At 43.3% G+C, this 19425-nt stretch overlaps 1 protein-coding gene across 7 annotated transcripts in view; it reads left to right on the top strand.

The window, feature by feature from the left end:
- The window catches only part of rbfox3a (RNA binding fox-1 homolog 3a), a 1730437-nt gene that overhangs the window by 261519 nt on the left and 1449493 nt on the right, over positions 1-19425 (top strand). Inside the window, exon 1 of one of the 7 annotated variants that reach the window (XM_038776718.1) lies at positions 17720-18118. The exons of the other annotated variants lie outside the window; for them this stretch is intronic. The gene's annotated coding sequence lies outside the window, so the exon portion shown is untranslated. Of the gene's footprint in view, positions 1-17719; positions 18119-19425 lie in introns of those variants that run through there. 7 annotated transcript variants of the gene reach the window in all.

Here is a 19425-nt window from a genome sequence, read left to right as displayed (position 1 = left end):
TGGAGTCCTTTTAATATTCTGTAAGTTGCATTCTCCCAAAGGCCATTATATCTCTAAGATGTGTCCAGAATGGCTCACAGGTGTGATCTAATCAGGACTTTGTATAGCTGAAACATGTTTTCTCGACACTTACGTTCTAGATGTAATACCTGGCATTATTTTAGCAATTTTGATTATTTTTTGTATCTGCTCATTAAATAAAAGTGGGTATATCATGCCAACTTAAAGATGAACCTAAACTGCTGCAATGCCTCCTGCAAGATTTACCCATCTCGCAAGACAAAGCGAACTGGATCCAGCCCACAATGGTGCGATCTAAATTTGCATAATTAGATGGATAGTTTGGCATACTTAAGTATGTCTCCGCCAGATCTAACCAGCTCCTGATTTCGAACCTGCTCGCCGAGAAGACCTCAGCTGGGGGCCATTTAGCACTGGTCTCCACAAAAGGGGGCCAGGCAGAATGGCACTTAGGGTGGGTGGGGGGTCTCCCAGGGGATGGGAAACCCCTGGTAGCTGACCTCTGGGCTTGGTGGCAACCTGGCACTGCTGATACCACCAAGGTACATTAGCACTGACAGCCTGAAAGTGCCATCTGGGCACCTTGGCGCTACCACCTGGTGCCAGCCTGGCACCACCATGGTCCCCATGTGGTGCTGTCAGACTGGCAGGGGCACTGCCAGGTTACCAGGTTGGTAGTGCCAAGGTGGAACCTTGCCTGCACCAGCGATCAGGCCCAAGGGTTCTCTGGCCTATGTGGTGGGATGCAGGCGGCTGGAGTACCCCCAACAGGTAAGAGAGGGGTTCCAGAGGTCACATCGGGGGATTGAAAGATCCGGGTGCTATTTTCGTGCCCAATTTGCAAGATGTACAAGGATACCCACACGTTACGCGATCTAATGGGATTGTGCGAGATATTGTGATCTGGATCCCACCCACCATAAGCGGGACCAATATTTGTGTATTTAAGTGTGCAGTTAGGCACTTGAGGGATCTAACCAGCGCATGGGATCGAACCCGCTCGCTGAGGAAACCCTAGCCAGGCACCATTTAGCACTGGTCTCCACAAACGGGGACGAGGCAAAACAGCACCTGTAGCAGTCTCCCAGGCAATCGGAGGCCCCCGGTGATCGGCCTCAGGGCAGGGTGGTACTCTGGCATTTCCAATGCTACATGGTCATCTTGGCAGTATCAGCCTGGCACCCTGGCAGTGCCAGCTGGGCACCCTGGCAGTGTCAGCCAGGTGCCAGTCTGACACTGCCAGGGTGCCCATGTGGCACTGCCAGGGTATCAGGCTGATAGTGCCAATGTAGCATTCTACCCGCACTGGGGATTCGATCCGAGGGTGCCCTGCCCTTATTAGTTGGGGTGTGGGGGTGCTCGCGGAGCCTTCAACACGCAAGCTGGGCATTGGAGGATTAAGAGATCGGGGAAATGACGCCCCGATCTCTTCCTATATTGGCGAGCGGAGCTCCTCAGTGAAGGAAATAAAAGTAAGCTGCCGAGGTCCAAAAAAAATAACCCGTTCAATAGCGGGGTCGTTCCCGGCGCTACAAGTGCCAGGAAACACCCCACTAATCCTGCCCACAACTAGACTCGTTTTTGTGTTAAATCAGGCCCGGAGTGTTCTCATTTGCAGGATAACAAAAGTACTGTAATCTTCCACAGTACAAGCCCTGTTACTGAAACTACGAATTGATACATGGGATGTGGTGATGTGATAGCTGTGGTGCTGGATGTGCAGCTTAGCGGGGTGAGGTCACATACTCTGGCAATAAATCAGGTCACTTGTGGGCTCAAATCAGAAAAATAACCATGAAAACTGACAAGTTTGCTGTAAAACGTCCAGTGATTCTCTAATGTCCTTCAGGAAATGCTACATGATTGATTCTTAATACCCTCTGAAGAAAACCACTCAGCTTTATGAAAAAAGGTCACCGTCACTTTTTCAGGGCAACTTGTGAGGGGCATTACCCATGTTGAAAACAAAGCTTTTAACAAATGGAGTGAAGTGCAGCAACATTATATAGGGGTGGGAACAATGCCGTGGACGCTATGATATTAAAGTAATAAATGGTGCAAAACAGATTGACCACAGATTAATAAAATGCCTTTTTGTCATTTTTAAAAATTAATTTCAAGTGCAATCTAGTTTGCTACAGACGTGGAATTTTAATAAACGACCCAGAGCTGGATCTGAATATGAATTGTTGGACTACAAAGCGGGCTTACTCAAACAACTTGAGAAGAACAATTCAAAGGCTTGTGGTTCTTGCAGATCACAGTTTTTATAAAACAAAATGGTGGGACAGTGGAAAATTACCTCGGTGTCAGCACTGTGGAATACAAAATAACGATAAAGAAGGAAAACCATTTTGTCCATCTTAGTTTGATCACTGTTGTACATCTCTACTCCAGTGCTAGAAATCAAATAAGATTGAAAGACACAGATTGTGGAATAAAATGAGGGGAGAGGAAAAGTAGTCAATTTCCGAAGAGGACCAGTGATGCAACGGGACATAATTCCTTATAAAACTGCAAGTTTTTGCAAAAAAGTGGTCAGCTCAGAGGTGTAGCCAGTGTAGAGGGCTGGGTCACATGAGATGGTGGTGGAGAAATAGGTTTCTATTCTACATTGCAAGTGATTCCGACAGTAACAGCTCCAAGAGCAGCCAAAAAGAATTGGCAGGGAATGAGGTTGGTAATGCCTTGGATTTAAAGTGGCAGTCATGGCTCAGTTGGGTGGCACTCTCACCTCTGAGTCACAAGGTTCGCGTCCCACTCTAGGGCTTGGGCACAAAAATCAAGGCTAACAGTCCAGTGCGGTACTGAGGGAATGCTGCACTTCCAGAGGTGCCATGTCATAAACCAAAGCCTGCTCAGCTGGAAATAAAGGTTCTGTGGCACTATGAAGAAGATCAGGAGAGTTATATCTGACATTCTGGCCAATCAGTGTCACAAAGACAGATTTTCTGGTTGTTATCAAATTGCAGTTTGTGCGAGTTTGCTGCATGCAAATTGGCTGACTATACTTCAAGAAGCACTGAATTGACTACAAAGGTGCATTTAGATGCTGGATCAGCATGAAGTGTGGCATTGAAATGTAAGGTTTTCTTTCATTTTTTTTCCATCTTTTGATTGGTACAAAATGTAATAAATTTTGGATTTATGGTTCAAAAGGACTTCAAAGAATTGGTTTAATTTATCCCAGGTTCTCCAAATTCATTATTTATAGTGGTAACAAAAAAACGAAGGAGAAATTTCTGAATGTAACGCCGTTTTACAATGCTATCAATGGAAGTATCTGTGAAGCCCAAATCGATAATGAGCCCTGGTGTTATCTTCTCATTAACATAGTCTGGGGATCTTGAGGTTTTGTAATCCATCTGCAGAATTTACACCTGCTATTGTTTGTGGTCCACTGAAACTCAAAATTTGTAGACTCCCCAACCTATTGAGTCCAAGCTCAATATTTACCAGAACAGAGCTGCAGAAACCAGTAAATTACAAGTAGGTGTGAATGGTCATCTTCTCTCTCCTATTGTGTGGTACTTACTTTGGACCTCTAAACCTTCCCGGGTGAACAATAGCAGCTGTTCATGTCACTGAAACTGGGTTTAGACCACAAATTATTTTATCCCAAGAACTAGACAACCGGTCCACACAGAACACAAGTTGGGGAACGCAGCTTCAAAGTAATACTGTACCTTTGAACTTTTCCCCAATATATTTTCTCTCCACCTGACTACTTTTTTTTAACTGGAATTAAATAGATATCTCATGTGATACAAAAAAATGGACGGACTGGCCTATGGTAGGTGACGTGCACTTCTGATTACTACATGTAAAGATCTTTAGTTTTATTTTCAATACGTTTTTTGGAATAGGTAAAGACGCGTCTTGCTTGGTAATAGGGTAAATTGTGATTTTAGCAAAAGGGCACTCCTCGAAAAGAACGTCAAACGTTACGTGTAAACAAAAAATACTTAACAATGCAGTGCAAAGAGTATCAATCTTGCAGAGTTCTTGCTTAACCTTTCAACATCAAGTGATAATCCTCAATGTATTATTTTTTCAGGAAACTACATACAGAAGGGAGGCAGGTTTAAACATTACAATAACTAATGCGAAGACAGAGGGGGTTTAAAGGGGGCTAAAGTAAAAGCCGATTTCCAAATGCTGAAGTTGATGAAAGCTACAAAGAATTTGTGTAACTAGAGTCCTACCCCACAGTCTTTCTCTTTGATGACCCCTTGCACATTTCTCTGGAGCAGCAAGATGGGAAAGGTCTGGATAATTTTTCACAACCATTGTTGCTGTTCCTCCAGATTACCTGGCAGGAAGCGTACTTCTGATGGACAGAACTAATTCTGCAGATTTATCCATCCCCTGCAACACAACTTGCAGTGTTCCATTTATCACTTTTATGGCCAGGATGAAAACTGGCAAAACTTACCCAATTATATAAAGCACCAGAAAGCAAAGAAACTTTTTCTCTTCGCTGTCCTTAACTTGCACTGTTTCACAACGCAGTGGCACAGAAGGATTATTTTTTAACAGAAACTATCTGTAAAAATTGTAAAACTCAACACAAAAAAAGTCTCAATAATTTGTCACAAAGTCTACAGCGGGTGCAGGAGCACAGGGACCTGGAGGCATATGCACACAAGTCATTGAAAGTGACATCGCCAGTTGGAAAGGCAGAAGAAATTGTGGGCTTTATAATTAGAGGCACAGACTACATAAGGAGGTTGTTATAAACTTTTATAAAACTCAGGTCCAGCCTCACCTGGAGAATTCTGGCCCCCACACTTTAGGAAAGATATGAAGGCACCGGAGAGGATGCTCAAACAATTTATAAGAATACACCCAGGTGTTATGGACAGGGGTGAAGGATAACTGAGCCGCAATTCCCTTCCCTTATTGTCCATAATCGGTGTGTTTTAGAAAGGACAATATTTATGTTTTTTAATCCCTTAATGCGTGGTCAAGTTTTACATAGCCAGCAGCAGGTTTTTGTGGATTTAAATAGAGAGGATTATTCATTCACACATTTACTCTGAAGGTCTAATGCTACATCAATCACACAATACTCACACACACAAACACACACAGGTGTTTAAGAAAAAAAATAAAGAGTATAGTGCACGGTTATAAGTTGCATACAAAATGATAAGTCAGAGTTTGCATGTTTGGCTCATCTTATGAAAAAGCAATAGTTGGGAGCCCATTGAAGAAGGTGTTTTCACTCCTGCTGGGTGGTTCCAGGGAGGTTCAAATGGCCAGAGTTGTATGTCAGAGTTGTTGCAGGATTCCCTGAAAGAAATCAACTTTTCCAGGAAGTCGCAAAGATTGTTACTTGTGTTTTTCTTATCAGGAGATCAGGTTTCTGTGGAAATAGACTTGGAAAAGGAACCAGGCCGGGTAATGTTTAAGATCAAGCAGTCTCCAGGTTTAAAAGACTGGGCTTACTACCTTTATCTGCTGCTGATATCCTTCAGCTTGTGTTCTGTGTGGACTGGTTCTCTGGGTCTTGGGATAAAATAATTTGTGGTCTTAAATCGGTTTCAGTTTCATATTATAGAATTTACAGTGCAGAAGGAGGCCATTCGGCCCATCGAGTCTGCACCGGCTCTTGGAAAGAGCACCCTACCCAAGGTCAACACCTCCACCCTATCCCCATAACCCAGTAACCCCACCCAACACTAAGGGCAATTTTGGACACTAAGGGCAATTTATCATGGCCAATCCACCTAACCTGCACATCTTTGTGACTGTGGGAGGAAACCGGAGCACCTGGAGGAAACCCACGCACACACGGGGAGGATGTGCAGACTCCACACAGACAGTGACCCAAGCCGGAATCGAACCTGGGACCCTGGAGCTGTGAAGCGATTGTGCTATCCACAATGCTACCGTGCTGCCCATGATCAACTGCTATTGTTCACCCAGAATGGTTTGGAAGTCCAAAGCAAGTACTGCACAATGGGAGAGAGAAGGTGGCCATTCACACCTCATTGTGATTTACTGGTATCTGCAGCTCTGTTCTGGTAAATATTGACCTCGGACTCAAAAGGTCGGGGAGTCTAAAAATGTTGAGTTTCAGTGGACCACAAACAATAGTAAGTGTAAACCCCGCAGATGGATTTTTATTGGTTTGTCCATTCAAAGGGAGGGTCCCCATGTTAAATAAATCAAGTACTTTCCAGATTTTGAGGCAAGAATTGAAAAAAATCACCTGGGCTTTGGCAACCACATTTGCCACCTGTTAAAGTTGATTTTTAAAAGAAAGTTTGTTCTTGAAGATTCCAAACTGATGACAGTATGTGTCTTCAAGTTATAGCTAGGACATGGCTCTACTGGACAGGACACAAGGAGGTGGGACTTCAGTTACAAGGAAACTTTGACGAAGCCGCGGCTTTTCTGCTCCAAGAAGAGGAGGCTGAAAGGAGATCTGAAAGAAGTGTTTGAAATCATGAGTAGAAAAGGAGTAACTATCCCCATTGCAAAAGGATGGAGGACCAGAGGTTTGATTGGCAATAGAACCAAGAGTGATGAGAGGCATTTTATTTAAATACAGTGAGTGGTTATCACTGGGATTGCATTGCCTGAGGACGAGGTGGAGGCAGATGCAAGTGGAGCTTCAGGGGATAAGCACCTGAAGAGAAAATAATTTCCAGGGCCAAACATAGGCGCGCTTGCAGAGAGCTGGCACTCACTTGACAGGCTGAATGGCCTCCTTGCATGCCGCATCCACTGTACCATTTTCCAAACGGTATTTGGGTGAATAGCCATCAAGGTAGACATCCATATAAGTAAAGTATTGTAGTCTGTGTACATTTATTTCCATTCAGACAATAATACGTTTTGAAAAGGTATTTTGTCTCCTCCTTTTTTCTGTTGGTTTTCTCCCTCTGGTTTCCTCACCCACTTGGGGACTGTCCTCGTGTTTCCAAAACTGTTTTCTTTTTGGCGTCAGTCAGGCCCATGGTGACTTGCCCCAATGCACTGACATGCCATATCATCCTTCCAAATGTCATTTTCTCCTTTTCTAAAAGGAATGCTGAGGGCTTTTGACTTTCGTGCAGGATGGGTAGGAAGCAGGCAGAGCGGTCATTCTGCTGGCTGACTCATGCCAACTTGAGGTTCAAATCAAATTCAGGCTCAGGCCTCATTTGAAAATAGTTGACAGTAAGCAGCTCACCGGTTGTGGGGGGGGGGATGTCAAAGCAGCCGTCTTCTGTGCTGAGCTGGCCAGAAGGCGGGAGAAGGGACGAGAGGAACCCAGTTGGGACCTTGAGTAGGACAGCAGCAGGTCAAAGTTTTATTTGTTTATGTTGGCCCAGGATGAGCATTCCTATTTCACCTGGGCTCGAATACACCCACCCTACACGTTTATGCAGTCACGTGTCTGTTTCTAACCAGCCGGCCACTTTTACAGCCCATCTCATCTGAATAATGCACCAGTTGGTCTTTGCACGGGTAGGTAAAAGTGAAATGCCTTCACCCCACCTCCCTACACCACCCAACCACCCAACACCACCAACCCCCCCCCCCCCCCCCCCCCCCCCCACACACACTGATTTCCAACTGCGGTCCATCTATTTTCAAAACTTGCCTGTTGCAAATTGAATTATCCCTCTGAGTGTGTTTTTAAAAAAAAACCAAATTCAATTCTGACAAGGTGACAAATCAGGTATTTAAACTGAAGAGAATTTATGGACGCTTCTTGCAAATTATTTCATTACTTATCGCTTTAAAAGTTGCTGCTGTCACTGGATTAAGCTTTCTGTCATTATGCACTAATAAATAGTGTACTTGTGATGCATTTGAAGACTTTCTATAACAAAGCCGTGGCATTTATCTCCACCTCCCACCCCCACCCACCCTTCGGTTCAGTGAAAGATATGGATGATTGCAGTTTCTGACTGTCCTCTTTATAGTTTCAGCAATGTTTGAGGACCTGGCAATACAGTAGAATTCTCTCCAAAAAGTAGCACTTGTACACTGTTCAAGACAGGGACAGATTCATGATTGAGACCTGTAAAAGGCTCTTTGATGATCTGGTTCTTTGTGTTTGCATTTCAATCGAGACTGTCTTCAGTAGTTCTCGATGCAATTGCATTTTCATAGAAAATGCGGCTGTAAAACAATATGGTGAATGGTGTAGTGGGTCAGGACACCACCTCTTCACTTCTGAGATCTGCACTTCAATCCAGCTGGGTGATATTAGATGTAGAGTGTCATACTAACGGCTACAGGAGTTTACATTGAATGAACTGGAGGAATTTACTGACGCATCGTGGTGAGGATGAATCCGCAGCATAAAAACATGTCTACAATTCAATACTAATTGCCACTGAAATTAGGGCTCTTACTCAAAGGCAATAATTAAGAGTATTGTAATAAGCCAAAATACCTGACGAGTGTAATGGGAGGATTTTCTGAAACTAGAACTTCAGAGCATACAGTTCTTTTTTACTGCAACAATACCTGACCTGGTGACACTAGATGCTGAAAATAGAAGCGATCCTTTCCCTAATACCGAGAGCAAAGATTTGGAAGAACATTTTCGGTGTGTGGGTGTTGAATACTCAGGATAGGAATGTTGACATGCAAGATAATACAATCATTTCAAAAAGTATTTTAACCTGGGACTATCGTGTCAGGGGTGAGCCAGTAGTTTATACCTTAAACCTCTTTCCTCTAATTTTGTCAGCAACTGTTTTGTGTATACAATTGCGTGATTTTACATATTTCGGAAAGTAATACACAATATTTTGCTTTCCTGTCCCCTTTCACTTACTTATACAATGTGGCTCTGAAAAAAAACTTAGAAAACCCGCCTGAGTTCAATAAGAAAATTTACATGCATAGCATTAACTGGTTACCTCACAGCTAGCTACATGTGTCCTGTCATGATATGCAGACACACACATAATGATATGCAGACAAGCAGCTAATGGACACACAGAACAGGACATGACTAATAAGCAGGCAGGACACTCAGGGGTGGGATCTGACTAGAAAAGACACCAGGCACTCACACTCCGCCTCTTTGCACTGATAAACATATAGACAGTCAGTCAGGGGTGTTGTTACAATCTCACACCTCCACCACGTGGCTAAAAGCTAGTCTGTTTCAGTCAGACAGAGTAACCACACTTAAGTTAGCAGAGAGTCAAACTCACAGAGAACTGTGCCAACTGTCAGGTTTATTGAACTAACTTCAAGGTCTGGAGTATCTTTCTGATCTAAGCTGCATCCAGTTGCAGCCAGTGTTAGACCAGTTCCAGCCATTTTTAGTTGAGTGGTTCTGTAACAAGTTCTTGAAGCCCGAAAGGGGAATTTTCATGTAGGCTCAGTTCCAAACATCAAGCATTGCCAGTTCCAAGAACTCCACTCATGTGATAGCATGTTGATTGTCAGATACAGTTTGTGCCGCAGAAAATGCCGCATTTCTTTTACAATCGACAACGTTTAACTTGGAGCGTTTTAAGTAGGGTAATATCACAGATGCTTATTTATATGTTCATATCTGAGGTTATAATGGATTAAATCACAGGCACATTGATCATTAATTACACCATTCTGTATTTATCTCTTTACAATGCAAAGTACTCCAAGGCAGAACAGGAGGCTCTGTTAGATTGATATTAGATAGTCATGATTGAGTGGGCTGCTTCACAGGCCTTTGGGTCTCTGATTAAAGGTGGAGATGTGAGGAACTTATTCCTGGCCCTGCATGTTAAAGAGTGGAGCTGCCTAATGAGCAGTGTTTTTAATTAGGCGAGAAGGGATTTTAGGTGTTCAGGGACTGCAGCTCAAGGATGGCTCATACAGCTGTCCCAGGGTCATCTTGAGAGGAAGATCAACTCAGAACTTTAAATCTGTTAAAATGTTGGCAGGGTTTTTCACACTTCAAAATATTCTACAATCTGAAACAAGATCTCAAAAATTATCTTTTTTGTTTTACGCATGACTGTATTTCAGTTGTGTTTCTCAGTTGGGAGATTTATGGTCATATTTCTCTCGATGTAATATTTTTTGTAAAGGGATAGATACGAGTAAAATGTACAGAAAGTGAAAATTTTCACCATCCAAAATGTTTATCCAGTGTTTGTGGTGAAAATATTTCAGATTTTTTGTTATGTTTGCATTGTGTCGTAAATGTATCTCTGTTGCTTCTGCATGAGCATGGTCACTTAGTGCCTCTCCTGCCAATCGTGCAACAACACTGCATAATAAACTGGTCAGTTACAATGCAGTACAGGATGCTTCCGATGCATATCTGTGACTATTCAAGTAGAACTGTTTTGTTTGAATGGCTGCAGGCGTTTTGCTCTTAGAGATGGCAACGGCTATCTGCACTTGTGCAGGACAATATGATAGCACGGAAGACTGGCAGTTGTTCCTACCTAGTCACTGCTGAAGAGCACCTCCCGACATTTAACACAGTTCTATGTGACTATGGAACAGGAGACATCTATGAGGCCTCCCAATCCCTTATGGTTGCCTGGTATCATTCTCCAAATAACTTAAAGTTGATCATCACTGTATCTTGGAGGGCAGACCTCTGTTGTTTAATGATGTTCCTACTGTACCATGATCTCAATCACTGGTGTTATCATGTTCTCAGTGGCAGACTTAAGAATGGCAACTTTACACCCATGCTCGCTACCATACTTGCCTTCATAGGACAGGGCATCGAGTTTAAAAACTGGTAAGTCATGCTGCAGTTGTATAGAACCTTGGTGAGGCTGCAATTGGAATATTGCACACAATTCTGGTCGCCACATTACCAGAAGGATGTGGAGGCTTTGGAGAGGGTAGAGAGGCAGTTTACCAGGATGTTGCCTGGTCTGGAGGGTGTTAGCTACGTGGAGAAGTTTATTATGCAGTATTGTTGCACGATTGGCAGGAGAGGCACTAATTAGAAAGATGGAGTTTGAGGGGTGACCTAATAGAGGTCTACAAGATTATGAGGGGCATGGATAGAGTGGATGGGCAGGCACTATTTCCCAGGGTGGGGGGGGGGGGGGGGGGGGGGGGCATAGGTTTAAGGTCCATGGGGCAAAGTTTAGAGGAGATGTACGAGGCAGGTTTTTTATGCAGAGAGTGGTGAGTGCCTGGAACACGTTGCCAGGGAAGGTTGTGGAAGTGGATCCATTAACGGCGTTCAAAAGGCATCTTGACAAACACATGGATTGGATGGCACAAGAAAGTGCTGAGCGTTTTGACAAAGGTTGGTATCATGACCGGTACAGGCTTGGAGGGCCGAAGGGTCTGTTCCTGTGCTGTATTGTTCTTTGTTCATACATCCTTCCATGTCCAGTGTACATGAAAAAACCACTCATCAACATGCATTTGGTCCTTTAACAAGATTCATGGGGCATCTAACCCACTAAGGCCCAAATTCAATTCATGGATCCACTGGGCTCAATTTTTCAGATCTATTCTGTTCAGGGGGAGCCAGTGAAATTGGGTGCGATTTTCTGGCCCTTCCTACTGGCGGGATCTTCCGGACACCCTGTGGGGCGGCAGGATGGACGAGCCATACAAAACGCCATAGATACCTTCCGATCCCACCGGCTGCCAATGGTGAGCTACCTCTGACCCCAGAACACACTGGGATGAGGTGGGGTGCTGAAAAATGTTGCCATAGTGGTAATGTCACTGAACTAGTAATCCAGAGGCTCAGACTAAACGCGGAAAGGGGGGGGTGGGGGGGGGGGGGGATTTGCGGGGGTGGGGGGGGGGGGTGCATTAGGGATGTGGAAAATTCCACCAATTGTGTGCATTCTTGTCAGCATCATTATGGCCTTCTGTCAAAGTACATTTATCCGTGCTGGTGGATGATTAAAGTTGGTGAATGGTCTTCATTAGGTATTGTTTTGACACCATTGCTGTCCCCATGAAGAGAGTGTAGCTAGATATACTCTGGCTTGCTGTGTGAAGTTAGATGCAACAATGCCAGAAGGAGACATGAAGCAGGGAGGTCTACTACTGGCCCCTCACTCTTTCAAGACCATTTCACTCCAATCGCAAAAACATCTATTGGTTGTCAAACCCGGAGCCCCTGCTACATCTCAGAAAAGGTAAATGGAGCCTGAAGTCAATGCCTCATCCACAAAATGATGATACTGATAATGCAATACTCACTCAGTGCTCCACTGCAGTATCAGCCTAAATATTGTGCTCGAGTCTCTGGAATGAGTGGCTCAGAGGTGAGAGAGTTACCAATGAGCCACGACAGAAGAGGCTGAAATTAAGCAAATAGTCTTTGGAAGACCATAACGTGTCAGAAGAGAGCACAATAGGGATTGAGTGCGGTTGCGGAGGGATTTATTGGTGTGGCGATGGATTTTAAGGGTAATGCGTTGAGGGAGGGGGGGTGCAATGAAGATCAGTAAGCTCCGAGATTACCAGAACGTGGTGCTGGAGAGAATACGAGAGATAGAGCTTTGGAGGAATTGAGGATTCTGGAAGGCAGAGGATTCATTGGAACAATCAAGTCAAAGGCATGGATAAGAGAATCTGAGGTGGAGGGGCTAAAGTAATGGCAAAACCTAGTTGATGCTACAGAATTGAAAGGAAGTGTTCTTGGTGATGGATAGGTTGCACTAAATGGCAAGAGGGCCTGAGGGGGGGGGGGGGGGGGGGGGGGGGGGAGTAAAATCACTAAGTAATGTGGCAGAGTTGGGGACAAGAGGTAATAATTTTGATCAATCTGGTTTTGAGCTGAAGGAAATTAGATTTATTTAGGACTTCATTTGGACAAACATTTGAAAGCATGGAATCAGGTGAGTGATCAGAGGTGCTTATTGTCAGCATATCTGTGAAAGCTGATTCTATGCTTTGAAATGATTGAAGGGCAGCTATGGGAAGGAAGCGGGGAAAAATCCTTTGAAAGCAAGGAGGTAATGAGCGGATGTAATCACTAATACTCTAAAGCCATCATGCCCCGATTTTAAAGTCAGGTGAATAGTTCATTTTGTTAAATTAGAGGTACCAGCATGAACATTTCGGGACATTTTGGAAAGTGTATGTTTCTGATTCTTTCTCTTATTTATATTTAGTTTGCAATTTGCAAAAAATTCATACTTACAATTGTCATGGGAATGTCACTTTAAGAAATGTTTGTCTGCTCAAGTGGCTGCAGTGATGTCAGAGTGTGGGCGGAGCTGAGCTTTGGCTCTTCTTTTTAATTTTGCTTTGAGGAAAAGCTTGTGTGTGTCTGTGTTTTTTTTGGTTTTGTTTTAGTGTTGGAGCTGAAGCCAGCCAAAGAATGTGTAATTTCGATCTCTCTGCAATCTAAAGACTATCTCCAGATCATTTGGTGAATTCAGAGTGATAACTGCTTTCAGTAGAGAATTTAAAACTGATGTGCTTCTATAAAAAGGATTTTTGTCTTATGGATGTTAAAAGGAAATTTTAAGGATTACTTAGAGTGTTATATGCTTGGGGGGGGGTGTATTTGAATTGATGGGTGCAAAGATGTTCACTGTTTGTTTTAAAAAGGTTAACTGAATTAATAGAATAAAGATTGTTTTGCTTTAAAAATTACTTTTAAAATTTCTGCTGGACCACACCTGTAGAGTGGGCCATGTGCTCCCCACACCACAATCTAGTAAAAGTCGTGGGTCAGGTGATCTCCATGATATACTTTATGGTCGTTCTGTAAACCCTGGTCCACAACACAATGAATATGTTATCCCCAGGTATATTCTTCTGCTTGTCCGACTGCCCCGTCACTTAGAACTCAGTAGATGTGGGGGAAATATTGCTCGATCAGTAACTGTAATGTATTCTGCGACAATGAATTCATTTCACTAATACGAGGGCTGTGTACTTAGCAACAATAGAGGCAGCAACAACAACATGTATTTATAAAGTGTCTTTAATGGAATAAAATGTTCCAAGAGACATTATAAAACAAAATATATGCCAATGCACAGAGCAACAACTTATATTAATAAGGTGCCTTTGACATAATGAATCATCCCAAGGTGCTCCATAGAAGCATTATTTTTTTTAAAAAAGAATTAAGAGTACCCAAATCATTTTTTCCAATTAAGGGGCAATTCACCTAGCCTGCACATCTTTGGGCTGTGCGGGTGAAACCCATGCACACACGGGGAGAATGTGCAAACTCCACACAGACAGTGAACCAGGGCCAGGATCAAACCTGGCACCTCGGCACCGTGAGACAGCAGTGCTAACCACTGTGCCACGATGCTGCCCATAGGAGCATTATTAAACAAAGTATGACACTGAACCACATAAGGAATATTAGGTTCAGATGGCCAGAGACATGGGAAAAGAGGTAGGTTTTTAGAAATGTCTTAAAGGAAGAAAGCGGGGTAGAGAGACAGAGAGGTGTAAGGCAGGAATTCCACGGCTTGGATGCTAGACAAGGTGAGGACACCAATAGTGGAGTAATTATGACCAGAGGTACAAGAAGCCAGAATTAGAGACGTGTTAGTGCAGATATGTTAGTGCGTTGTTGGGTGGATGGGTGGTGGGTGGTGGGGGAGGGGGGGGGGGGGGGGGGGGAGGAACGAGGAGGTGTCATGGGGTTGGCGGAGTGAGGAAGGGGCAAAGCCATGGAGGGATTTGAAAACAAAGATGAGAATTTTAAAATCAAGATGCTGCTTGACTGGGGGCCAATGTAAATCAGCGAGCACCAGGGTGTTTTGAGACATGGGCAGCAGAGTTTGAGTGACCGTAAGTTTACAAAAGGTAGAATGTAGGAGACCAGTCAGGAGTACGTTGGAATAGTTAAGTCTAGGCTAGAGATAGTGAAGGCATGAATGAGGGTTTCAGCAACAGATGAGCTGAAACAGGGGTAAAGTCGAGTGATCTTATGGAGTCGGAAATAGGTGGACGTAGAGATGGAATAAATTTTGAGGTCAGAAGCTCATTTCATAATCAAATGTGATACCAAGGTTGTGAACTGATGAGCTCAATGCTAAGTAGAGGGATGGAATCAATAGTTAGGAAATGTAGTTTATAGCAGGGTTTAAAAATATAAAGCTTGGCTTTTTGTGGAGAACACGTCAAACCCTGCCAATTATCTCAGTAAATTGATTAGACTTAGTAAAGTGATGAAAGGGGTCATCAACAGTGTTACCAAATGGCACTCGCTTAACAATAATGAGCTCACTCAAGCTCTGTTTGAGTTCCACCAGAGCCACTCAGCTCCTGACCTCGCTTCAGCCTTCGGTCAAACATGGACAAAAGAGTTGAACTCAAGAGCTGAGGTGAGAATGTCTGCCCTTAACATCAATGCATCAAGGCGCCCTAGCAAAACTAGAGTCAATGGGAATCAAGGGGAAACTCTGCTGATTGGAATCATACCTGCCACAAAGGAAGATGGATATGATGGTTGGAGGTCAGTCATCTCAGTGTCAGGACATCAATAGTGTCCTCGGCACAACCATCTTCAGCTGCTTCATCAATGACCTTCCTTCCATCATGAGATCAGAAGTAGAGAATGTTGGGGCAGCACAGTGACATAGTGGTTAGCACTGCTGCCTCAAGGCGCCAAGGACCGGGTTCGATCCCGGCTCTGGGTCACTATCCTTGTGGAGTTTGTACATTCTCCCCATGTCTACGTGGGTCTCACCCGCACAACCCAAAGATGTGCAGGGTAGGTGAATTGGCCATGCTAAATTTCCCCTTAATTAGAAAAAAAATGAATTGGGTACTCTAAATCTATTAAAAAAAACACAAGTGGGGGGATGTTCGCTGAAGATTGCAAAGTGTTAAGCATTGCTGCCTCATAGCGCCGTGAACCTGATTTCCTCCCACAGAACAAAAAAAGCTAACAGAGGCCCGAGGGAAACTGCAGCCCTATTTAAGAATGAATCAAACCTGGGACAGGGGAATGGGAGTCATAATGTTGAGAAACACTGAAGAGTTAGGACATGGATTTGGATGGGGAGAGTATCTGTGAAGAAAGAAAGGAAAGGAGGCATAACAAAAAGACAGGAAAAAGGAAAAAAGAGGGAGGAATTGAGGAGAATGGAAATGGAAGTGATGGGTTTGTGTTTGAAGTGACAGCGAATGGACACAGGGCAAATTTTGCCTCGCCTCACATTACATTGCAGCAAAGAAAATCACCTCCAAGGTGAAGGAGTTTACTTCATGGCAAAATCTAACTGCACGAAGATAACCAAAATTAATTCCGTGCAGCTGCTAATTATCTTCAAAAAGCAAACCAGCAGCTGTTATCTAAATGGGGTAAAAGTGTTTACAGGTGAAACACTGGGGATGGGGAGAAAAAAGCCGCTTCTTTGGTATTAATGATTAGATATGCCAAATTAGGAAATGTGCAATTTCTTTAGACTCTTCTGAGAAAATCAGTGCCGTCAGTGGGGATGAGCGACAAACTGCTGATGTGTCCTGAATTTGCCCTGAAGGGCTTGTTTGGGAAAGAATGAAAAGCTTGCATAATTAGGACTACGGTGCACCTGGTCATTGATGGGTGGGGGTGGCTGTGAATGTGTTTTGTTTTCAAAAGGACCAGAGCTCTCCTCGCGTGCGTGTGTTTGTGTGGCAAGGGCAACGTTTGGAAAATGTCCATGTGCTTTGATATTGTGCCTTGCTGTGCCTGCCTGCAGATATTGTACATATCCTACCATTGTAGCAGAAGACAAATAAATAAATGGCTGATTGTGGCCAGAGTCACTAATGTAAAGGTAAGTGGCATGAAAACAATTATATATTTTTTAAACTATTAATCTGCGGGGTGGAACCCTGAACTCTGCAGTGTGAGGTGGCAGAAAGTAAAACCTTTGGTCTGAAATGGTATTTGTACCTATGTGTGGGAAAAGAATTGTGTTGCTCTGCTCCATTGGGTCAGGATGTTTTGTATAATGGCCAATTAGATAGATATTTGGTTGAAATAATTGGGGATGCCTTATTTTTATGTGTGTCTTCATTTAACAAAAACAAGTTAACCCTCAAGAGTCATTGTGTTGCAGGACTGTACAACTTTAGTGTACTAAAAATCAAGATTCTCTTCAGCTCAATCAATGTTAAGCTATTTAATCTGAATATGGTTAGATGCAAATTTTAAAGAAATGTGTTGGCTGCATTCTGTTTTGGTAAACAGGGCAGGCTGAAATTCAGTACTCCAGGTTTCAATATATTTTCCACGCGGTTTGATGGAGTAAATTGTAACATTGCTGTAATCAATCAGATTATCAGACCTTGTTAATATGCTGTTTGGGGCAGTTGGCAGTGCATAGCCTGCTGCAGGCTGCGACTCTTATTTCCTCTCTTGATAAAATGTGATAGGCTTTGACATTTAGCCGAGGAAAAAAAAACAATTAATTTGTACACAAGATGGTTCATGGCTTTCCTCAGAGCACCTGAAAGGCAGCAGCACATGTGGATGTTTGACACAAAGCAGAATGTGTGAATGCCTTGGTGTTGCATTTGTGAGTAACTGAGTCAAGCTACAGCAACCTGAATAATTGAATATTTGAGCTTTATTAAGAATGCGTACATCACTAATTGAATTTAATTATCAAACAATTGAAATGAAATAAAAACAGAATTCATCTATGTAGTTTTTTAATTGCTTTACGTTTGTTTTTTTTCTCTCTCCAAGGGGAAGAGGCTTTCATCCAGTTATTTTTAGGATGCTGCTTTTTTTTTTGCAGCCTCGTGTGCCCAGCTTTTCTGCAACTTCAGTGTGCTGCAGCAATGCCAGATAGTGGAGTGTGAGGGAGGTATTCTGCTGAAAGCAGAGTTTTCTCTCTCGCTCTCTTATTACCCCCCTACTCCTTCCTCCCAGGATTGACAACGGTTCTTACGTGGACACTTTTGAATGAGCCCTGTGTTTTACAGTCACCCTGAATGTGATGTCAGAGGAGGTAGCAGTGGCAGGTGATTGGTTGATGATTCTGGAGGGAGCAGCTGCTGGCAGCAGGTTGCTTCGGCTGATGATGTATAACAATGGGACAAGCCGGCGCTGAGGAGTGGGAGTGAGAACGGGAATACTCATTAGTCGCACATTTCCTACAGGGGAACAGGGAATCTTCCGTCAAGCAAGGAAACGTGCAAAGTAAAGGTCAACTCGGTCACTTGATTGACAGCACAGAAGCCGGTATGGTGCATTTTTTTACTAAGAGGGGGTGGGCTTCTGCTTCATCACTTTTTAAAATAAGGGTTTTTGCTGAAAAATTAGCTTCTTTGAGGTTAAAAAGCTCAAAAGTAGATTTGAATGCTATTAATATCTTGTTATACACAGGCTAAAAGAGATTTCACCTCCAACTTGTAGTGGTATTGGTAAGTGTTAATTTGTTAACATGTTATTGTAGCTACTACAAGGAGTTTGTGGTTCCGTACCTTCAGTGAAGCATGTTGTAAATGCCAGAACAAGCAGTGCTGAATAAATTGCTTAAGTTAGCACTAAGGATTCTTTTCACGAAAGCTCTTTTATATATAATGCTGCACAAAATGTTGCATCATGAATCAGAGGCTCTGACTTTAGAATAAGGCCTTCAATCTGTCATTAATTTTTTGTCAGATTCCTGCCACTGATCAGACAACAATTGCTGCTTATAGTTTGTGCCCAAGATTGTTGTAGAATCCTCGTCCTGACTTGAATAAGCACTGGAAGGACTGGTTCCTCTGTAGATGTCATAAACTTCATAAATCTCTGATTTTTGTGAATTCTGTGGCTGAAGATTTTGTCAATAGTTTCTGCACAGACACTCACGTGCACATATGCAATTCTTGTGTGCAGATACCGTCACAGGGAAGCATGGCATTAAATAATAACTATTGCTGTGACTGCATACATCAATGGAATAGCTTTCTTCTGGCAAGAGGCTCCGTGTGGTAAATCTCGAGCTGGCTGCTAGGAATTTGTTGAACAGAGAGCTGAAATACAAGTTACATGCAACTCCTTGCAGAAGGAAGTACTTTAAATAGAAAGCATTTCATTCCTTCCCACATGTTCTGCTGCCGATTGAGAGATTTTGTGAATATTTCGAGGAAAAATACGAGGAATGTTGATATGAGCATGTTTTTAAAAAAAATTTCTTCTCTTCTTCAGTTAGGGCTTCCTCTCCTGTGCAGCATTTCCTGGGTGAAAGGATAGGCAAGCTAGCATAACATCATCCCGGTTATTGGCAGTATTTTTCCTCATCGAACACGAGAAGAGGTCCAAGAGCAGCTCTGGTTGACTTTGTGCCCTTTTCTCTCCAGGGAACATCGTCTCCTCTGATGGAATGAATAATATTGGGAACTCCAGAGTTGAGGGTGCATAGGCTCGAACAGTCAAACAGCACAATGGAATTTCAATGCATGGCTCTGCATTGCATCGCTCAGTATTGGGAACTTCTGAGATTTTGGCTGGATCTGAGTCCTCGTCAAGGCCGGGGAAGGAAGTAGAAGGGTGCTAAAGGT

The sequence above is a fragment of the Scyliorhinus canicula genome, chromosome 18 (assembly GCF_902713615.1).
Source record: "Scyliorhinus canicula chromosome 18, sScyCan1.1, whole genome shotgun sequence".
Lineage (NCBI taxonomy): Eukaryota > Metazoa > Chordata > Chondrichthyes > Carcharhiniformes > Scyliorhinidae > Scyliorhinus > Scyliorhinus canicula.
The sequence above is the reverse complement of the archived record's forward strand: the minus strand, read 5'-3'. Positions and strand labels throughout refer to the sequence as shown.